Genomic DNA, 7,321 nt, shown 5'->3' on the forward strand with positions numbered 1-7,321 from the left:
ATTATTTCAAACTGAAGAACAAAAAGAACAAAAGGAATATGCTTGCACAATAATTTAAAAGATGATAAATCCCATTTGTGCAAGTTGTTTTTCATGCTAAAAATAGGTCTTATGCTTTTTCCATTTGTAGCAAAATTGTGAGTTCCCATACTTTATGGGAAACACTCCTTTGCTTTGGAAAAATGCAGCCACCTTGAGCCTTTCAAACCTGATTGTTCTTTTATATTTTTAAATGAAAATGCATGCTACTAACTTGTGGATATTAGATTAAAGTAGTGTTAAGATCCTTCTCTTACACACTACCTTTCTCTATAAATAGCCACTTCATTTTTCATTTATTGTAAGACTTTGAAAGAGCATTCATTGTAAACACTTTGCAAATCTTTTCAGCATTAAAAGCTTTGTTCTTCAATCATTTGCAAAACCGTTTCTGCTTTTTCAAAAGTCTTCAATTGTTTTTCAAAGTCAGTAAAATCTCCAAGTATCGTTCGCTTAATCTGTTGCATAAACGAATATGTTCAATGATTCTCGTGTTTAGGTCTTAATTGTAATCTCCATGTTCTTAAGTGAACCACCGAGATTTCGACTGTAAACCGTTGAGATAGAACCTTAAGTCTTGAAGCGGAGTAGCATTGAGCATGAGAAAGTCTTGAAGCGGAGTAGCTTTAAGCATTGCAACCGGAGTAGGTTGGCGAGTTGTTTCATTGTAATGGTTTAGTTAAGTTTGAGTAAATTTCTAAACAAGCAATAAAATAACGGTTGGACGTAGGCTCCGGAGTAGGAGCTGAACCAATTTTTAAACATCGTCTTGTTTGTTTATTTACTTTCACGTTCTCTTATCATTCTTCTTTTACACGTTAATCTCGCTCTCAGTGCTGTGCAACAGCCTCTCATACTGTTGCATAGACTGCTTTGTACCGTTTGTGAACTTACAATCCATTAAGTTTCTCAAACTCGTACATAATAGATCTTACTTGTGTTAGTCATTAACCAAGTAAGAGAGAAAATTTTTAAAGGGTACACCTAATTCACCCCCTCCCCCTCTTAGGTGTTTATCGTTCTTAACTCTTCAATTGGTATCAGAGCCTCGTGCTCTTGATATTGGTTAAAACCAAGGAGTTGATCCCATAGTTATGGACGATTCAAAACACACTAAGTATCCCATCTTCAAGGGTGAAAACTATGCCTGGTGGAAACATCGCATGGAGCACTATGTTAAAAGTACGGACTATGAATGTTGGTTGATCATTCAAAATGGTCCCTTCAAGATTGAGGTGACTAATGCCGATGGCACTAAGTCTATCAAAAGTGAGGACAAGTATGTTGAGGCCGATTATAGAAAAGTCGAGAAAAACTCTAAAGCCATGTCCATCCTTCAATATGGCATCGGTGAACAAGAGATCAACCGGATATCCGGTTGTGACTCAACAAAGGAAATTTGGGACACCCTAAATCTTGCCTATGAGGGAACGTCACAAGTCAAAAAGTACCGTGTTGATCTTCTCATGCAACAATACGAGATGTTCAACATGGGAAAAGATGAGTCAATTAATAGTTTATCTTCTCGTTTCTCTAGTATTGTTAATGACCTCAAGAGTCTAGGTAGAAACTTTGAATCCGAGGATGTAGTACGTAAAATCCTTCGTAGCCTATCTGAGAAATGGCAACCGAAAGTTACGGCTATTGAGGAAGCTAAAGACCTTTCTTTGCTATCCCTTGATGAACTTATGGGCTCACTCATGGCTCATGAGTTAACTCTCATGAAGCGATCCGGTGAAAGCTCTAAAGGGAAAGGACTTGCTCTTTATGCTCTCTCAAGTGATGAGGAGGATGAAGATGACGAGTTTGCAATGTTCACTAAAAACATTGTTGGCATGATAAATGGTCGAAACTCACAAAGGCCTAATAACTATACTAGCAAACGACACTTTCCCAAGAGAAAGTCTACTTCCACTGTTGGTTGCTTCAAATGTGGTGACAAAGGTCACCAAATCAAAGAATGCCTAAAGTGGAATGACATTAAGTCTAAGGAAAAGCGTGAGTTTGCTAAAAGAGAATACAAAAGCAAAGTAATGACTGCCATTTGGGGAATGTCTGATTCTGACGAGGACGATGTCCTTGAGGAAGAATTGGATGCCAAACTTAGCATCTCGTCCCAGTCAAGCAATGATGTTCCAAAGTCAACAAAGAAAGAAAGTGTTAAATGTCTTATGGCTCACTCCGTGGACTCAGATTCAGATTCTGACATTGAGGTAAATAAGCTCAAGAAAAAGGTTCGATCTTTCTCTAAGACAAGATCTGTCATCTTCTAGACCAATTCATTGATAAGTGTCGTATCCAAAGCAATAAATTAGAGGCTATGCAAACTGAAATTGAGGACATAGCCGAAGAAAATGTTGGTTTAAAAGAATGTCTAAATGAGGTAGATCAACCTAGTTCATCATCGAGTCTTGAAAAGGAGATTAAAAAGCTCCGAAAACAGAATCTGTGTAACGCCCCGTAATTTCGGATCGTTAAAATATTTCTAAAATAATTAATTAATCAAGTAAAATTTGACAATAATGTATTTAAAGTAAAAATAATTCAAAGAAATATAATTTTATTATATTTTGAAGAAAAGTATTTATTTTGATAGTTTTGAAATGTTTAAAAATAGTTTAAACCGTGTAAAATCTTTTATTTCGAAATAAGGGCGTATCGGGGGGAAAATGACAATTCGTTTGAACGTTGGGTAAACGAATTTGGAAATGGGTCGTATGAATACTCAATTTTATTGTAATCTCGTGTTTAAAGACTTTGGTCTTGACGGAATTTGCATTTGACTTACGGATTTAATTATTATTGAAACAAGTCAAACCCGACTCGTAAAAATCCCGACTAAAAATCCCGCACTTCCTTTTTCTCCTTTCCTTCTCCCTTACACGGCTTCCCCCTCCCTTTTCTTTCTTTTTTTCTGGTTTACCTCTACCTTCATCTTCTACTTTTCTAAAAAACACCATTTTCATCATTCCAAGCTTATTTTCGACACAATTTCTTCGTTACTAGTCCGTTTTTCGCATAATTTACCTTTCCGGAATCCCCTCGCCGAGATCTACGACTTAGTATGTTCTAATTTCAGTTTTCATTAAGTTGTTTTAAGACCAAATTTCGGAATTTTCGGTTTATATGCTTATTATTGTGTTTTAATTGTTTATTTAGGTGAAGGATTGGAAGACGAGTTTGGGGACTCGTATATTATTGAAGATAGAGGATAGTTGCTAGTTAGGGTTTGGGTTTGAGGTGCTAATTGCTCTTTTTCTAGCTTAAGGTAACATATTTCGAGTTACTCGACGAAAGATCGTCACATGTTTTTGATTTTTGTATGTTTGGTGAATTTTTGTTTGAGAATTAGTTTTCACATGTTTAGAATGGTTGCATGCATGTCAATTGTTAGCTTAAATTATGCCTTTTGTTAGTTTAAATTAACAAAGTTGAATTGGGGACGATTAATTAATGTTCAGACGGTCTTTTACTAAACAAAAATGAAAAAAAAAAGAGGATTAAGGGTGGGGCAGCAGGCCGGCAGGCCGTGGCAGGCCCGTGGCAGGCCCACGGCTAGCCCACGGTTGGTCTGGTCGGTCCGTTGCTTGTTTCGCGGTTTTCCAAGCTTTGTTCATCATTTTAGGTTGATTAATGTTATGATTAGTATAAGTAACAAATGGGTAGTAATTTGAATTGAATCATTCTAGTAATAAAAAAATATGTTAATGGTAAAATTGTGCTTATATTAATAGTTATCACATGTTACGATAGTTTACAAAATGAAATTGTAATTCATAGGCTCAAAATGAATTTTTTTAGCGATAAATGTAATGTTTTGTTGATTGTGCCGAAAACTGAGCCTTAGTCCCTTTGACTGATGCGATGTCAGTTAATTGAGTGATTGGTCAGCCGCAATTTGACCGTGCACTGCCGCAGGCTGGGGTTGCGGGTAAAAATTCGGTTGAATGATTTAGATAATCGGCCTTTTTCTTGTTTTAGGCCATTTATCAAGCTTTAGTTCACATGTATAGCTTATTGAATTTAATAGCTTCTTATTTTGTTGTAATGGCCCTAGTTTCCCCTAAAGCCTTAAATATTGTTATAATTGCTAGTATTGGAAATTAGTATTGAATACTTATTGAGGAACTGTTGGTTTATCTGCTGAATAGACAATATTATATAGCCTTTCACATGATAGAATGTTAGAATTCATGTTGGTAAGTGGGACTTTTTGCCCTCTTATGGTTAAGTGGGTGTCTTAATTGACTTGTGTGGTGAGTCGTGTGTGGTGTGGGCTAAAGTATTCAAGCTGGGACTAGCTGGGACTAGGTCCTAGGTGAGTATTTCGGCCTTCATCATAGATAGGTCTTTATAGTCTCTGACGAGTATATGTTCACTGCTTGATAGCCTTTGTGTTCCTGACTAGTGGATTTATATCCAAGTTGGGGCATGACCTCGTTACTTATTTTGATAGTATGAGGTCGCTTAAGTACTAGCCAACCCTTCGGTGGTGTCCTTAGGGTACTCACTTCACTTTGTTTTAAAAAAAGTTGTGGGTCTTGGGTGCGGTGGTGTGTATCCGCATGTCTAGGTCTGCGCAGATTTTAGGCTAGGGTTGTGTTGTCTCTTGGCCATGTTTTCTTAATAGTAACCGCTGAGCCAAGATACCGGTTCGATTACCTTCCCTACCTCGTGGTATAGACTCGAGTTACAAAGTGACTATTGACGGTACTAAGAACTTATGCCTGTCTTTGATATATTGCCCTTTCTTGTTTGATGATTCTATGAATCATAGAAGGTGAGATGCAAGCCGGCTATGGTTGATAGAGTTTGGATTACAATTTGTTAAATGTTTCACATGTTAGTTTAGTTTGGTCAGTTTAGGGCTCATATGTTAGAATAATTGATAATTGAATTATTTATCATCTTGTTTACATGTTTTACTACATGTTGCATTAATTTTGACGATTCGTGGCTGGGAGGACTCGAAGTTACTCCCCACTGAATTGTGGCTTTCGTGTTTGTATAAAATGCGATTGACAGGTTGTTGATGCTTTGTTGGGGGTCACAGACGAGCTAGTGAGCAAGGAACCTTGGACCTAGTTTTGGCTATTCTATTAGTAAACCTTTTACACTTTTAGTTTGTATATTATTTGAAGGGACATATGTCTCCCTTTTCTATTTTTGGTTTGTATCCTTATATTTCCGCGTCTTTAGTTATGTATGTAAATTAGTTTATCAGCTGTTGCAGGGTTTTTGACACTCTTCTTGAGTTGGATTGGTTGTGAATGGTTTAAGTTAGAAAAATTTTTTGAAATTGCAGGTTTTTGGACTAGTTGAACCATTTACAAACATATCCTACCAGTTTTTCTGTAGAATTTACGTATTTAATTAAGGCTAGATTGAAGGGTGTTATAGTTGGTATCAGAGCTTATTTCTCCCGACGCACGTTTGTGCACCCCACTTAAAATCACTTGACCTTTAAATAATAAACTTGAGAGATGGGTAGGATGGGTAGATTTAGGATTTTATGTGGTAGTCTGTTTGTGATTGCTAATTGTTAGGTACTAATTGATTTTCTCTTTTGTAAGATGGCTCTCCAATAGATGTAGATAATGCAATCTTACCTTAATTTTCCAATCTCGTTGTTTATTCGTCTTTCAAACTCCTCTTCTCTCGCCTTGGTAACTACCTTTCAATTCTTTCTCCCGATTCATCTTGGGTTCGTTTTCTTCTTATAATAAAGTCCATGTGGACACCTTCCTTGTATTCCACAGGATAGTCCCCTTGTTCAAGAGAACCCGGTTTTGAGAGAATGTAACTTTGGAGGGTGTGAAAGAGTTGAGAAATTGATTGGTTAAGGTTTGAGTGGTATAGGAGAATATAACTTGGGATCCTTTGGTTAGACTTGTTAGTTGTGCATGATATGAGAGCCTAGTGAGTTTAGGAACATCTTTGGATTTATGTCTATTGAGAGCTTGTTTGTTATAGATGATTGAGTATGAGGTACTACCTTAGCACATAAGATGGAATGAACCTGAGCTACTTCATTTGAGAGTCTCGATGTTTCTTATGGAGAATTAAAGGAATGATAGTTAGCCCTAATCCTTGTAGGCCTTGAAAGGAATACAATAGGACATTGACGTTGCTTAATGGTTTGGTATCGTACTTTGGAATTAGTTAGTTTGTTAAACCTTTTTAGTTGACCAAATCTAGTATAGAGTAGCCTTGTTGACCTTTCGAAATTTGAGAACACATGGTTGACCTTATTAATCATATCTGGATTTGGGAATTTTGGTGGAATATTGTTCGATGTAGTTCATGAGTTCAAGGATGTGATTCCAATTTATGGTATCGGAGACTAGAAGTATTAAGTGGTGAGATGATAGAGTAGACAAGCTATGGTACTTGGGGATGACATAGTAAGTGAAGTTCAATTACGAGAATTGTAAAGGAGATATTTTGGGACATGGGTGGTATTAAATGAATTTGTGAGGTGAATTGATTTTGGCTCTTAGAACCAATTGAGTTGAGGAATATCTACCATTGTGGAATCCTTGTTAGTCTTATAATTTGGTAGACTTTTGGGGCTTTATTGAGCACCTTAGTGATGTAACCTTATCATATCGATAATAAGCTTTGATGAGTGTTTGGTAAGCAGTAACCCTTCCATTATCTTCGCTTCATTTCTCCTTTCCTTCTCTTTAACGATCTTTGAACCCTGTTTTTATGCTAAATTTTACGTAACTTCTTCTTTCCCGAGATATCTTCTTAACTCGAATACCTCTTATTTTTGTCAACCGTTATCTTTACGGTCTGACTCCTTAGTTTCCTAACTTGTCAGATGCATGCACCCTTCAGAAATGTTTTACTGTTTCTCTATTCCGTTATCACTCCTTACCTCCTTAGTATAGTTGGTACCCTGTTGACCATGTTTACAGAGTTTGTGAGATGTGATTTGAGGATATAGGTTTGACTAAGTAGCCGAGTTTGGGTTGGGCTTTCATAATCACTTTGGAGATGAGGGTTTGATAATGTATATGTTACCGTGTGAGATATGTTAAAGGTGGGATTATTAGTTGGTCTTAGTGAGCGATATTGATTACTATTGAGGTAATGGTATGGTTGACACCAATTGTTAGGCTAAGGAACATAATTTCAATTAATGGTTTTAGGAACTCTAAGGTGATATAGTGTTGTTACAATTATGACCTTGTTCCTTGAGAATTTGATAGTAAGTAAGTTTAGGATATCAAATTTGAAAGAATACTCCTTGGGGATGTAGATGACCAGAATGGAT

At 36.7% G+C, this 7,321-nt stretch overlaps 1 long non-coding RNA gene across 1 annotated transcript; it reads left to right on the plus strand.

Moving 5' to 3' along the window:
- The first annotated feature begins 2,975 nt into the window (after positions 1-2,975).
- LOC141633374 (uncharacterized) lies at positions 2,976-5,221 on the plus strand. Its single transcript, XR_012538143.1, has 3 exons — positions 2,976-3,101; positions 3,199-3,307; positions 5,065-5,221. It is a non-coding gene; the product is annotated as an uncharacterized LOC141633374 (long non-coding RNA).
- The last annotated feature ends 2,100 nt before the right edge of the window (positions 5,222-7,321 follow it).

The sequence above is a fragment of the Silene latifolia genome, chromosome Y, assembly GCF_048544455.1.
Source record: "Silene latifolia isolate original U9 population chromosome Y, ASM4854445v1, whole genome shotgun sequence".
In the NCBI taxonomy this organism is placed as follows: Eukaryota; Viridiplantae; Streptophyta; class Magnoliopsida; order Caryophyllales; family Caryophyllaceae; genus Silene; species Silene latifolia.